The sequence below is a fragment of the Montipora capricornis genome, chromosome 10 (genome assembly GCF_036669925.1).
Source record: "Montipora capricornis isolate CH-2021 chromosome 10, ASM3666992v2, whole genome shotgun sequence".
Classification (NCBI taxonomy): domain Eukaryota; kingdom Metazoa; phylum Cnidaria; class Anthozoa; order Scleractinia; family Acroporidae; genus Montipora; species Montipora capricornis.
Genome location: NC_090892.1, coordinates 443,676 through 444,876, shown reverse-complemented (window position 1 = coordinate 444,876; position 1,201 = coordinate 443,676).

Here is a 1,201-nt window from a genome sequence, read left to right as displayed (position 1 = left end):
CTATTGAGAACTGCATGGCTGATGTTAGGGCTTGGTTAGTCTTACACAGGTTGATGTTTAATGATTCAAAGACAAAATTTCTAATCATCGGTTCGTGGCAGCAGTTATCTAAGGTTACCATAGGTTCAATTAAAGTTGGTGACTGTGACATTCATCCCCTTTAGCATGTTAGAAACCTTGGTGCATGATTTGATAACCATATGTCTATGAACACTCATATAGGAAAGGTGTGTAGTAAGGCATTTAGGGGGCTTTATAATATTACGCAAACTATCTGTCTGCAGAATCAACAAAGTGTTTCATTCATGCGTTTGTTACATCACATTTAGGGCGCGTTCGATTGACCCTATTCCGGAATAAGAATACGTGGAGTGATGATTAAAACGGTATGTTTGGCGCGTTTCGAAGCAGCAAAAATAGCAAAAATATGTTTAACATAGCATTTTAGCGGATGTTTGACAATTTTTATGTGAATCACCGTAAAAGCGAAGGATTTCTGCCTTATATTCCATGCATTCTTATTCCGGAATACGGTCAATCGAACGCACCCTTACATTATTGCAACTCTCTTTTGTATAAGCCTCCGCAATATCAATATGATCGACTTCAAAAAGTTCTTAATGCGGCGGCTCAGGTTACATGCTAAATTCCTAAGTTCGCCCATATTACTCCGGTACTTAGAGAACTTCATTGGTTGCCAGTGAAATTTAGAGTAAAATTTAAGATTGCGCTTTTAGTTTATAAAACGCTGAACGGCCTGCGGATACAATATTTATCTGAACTACTTGTTGTAAAGCCTAGAACTAGATACAGCCTGCGGTCTGATTACGAAACATTGCTTTTAATCCCTTAGGTGACACGGAAGACTTTTGGCGATCGAGCTTTTTCCCATACTGGACCAGCAGTATGGAATGCTTTGCCATCTATGTAGCCTTAGAAACTGTAGGAACATTGACTCTTTAAAGTACGTTTGAAGACTCACTTTTTTCAGAAAGCTTTTAATTTGTAATTTTATATTCTTATTACTATTATAATTTTTGTTTTATTTATTATGTATATTTTTTCTTGCACATATTGTAAAGCGCTTTAGAATATTTTAATAGTTAAAGCGCTACGTTAAATGTATCATAAATAAAATTATTGCTAAACCAGGTGCAATCAGTAGCCTGTATTTCAGCCGCCTTCTCTGCTCTTATCAAGC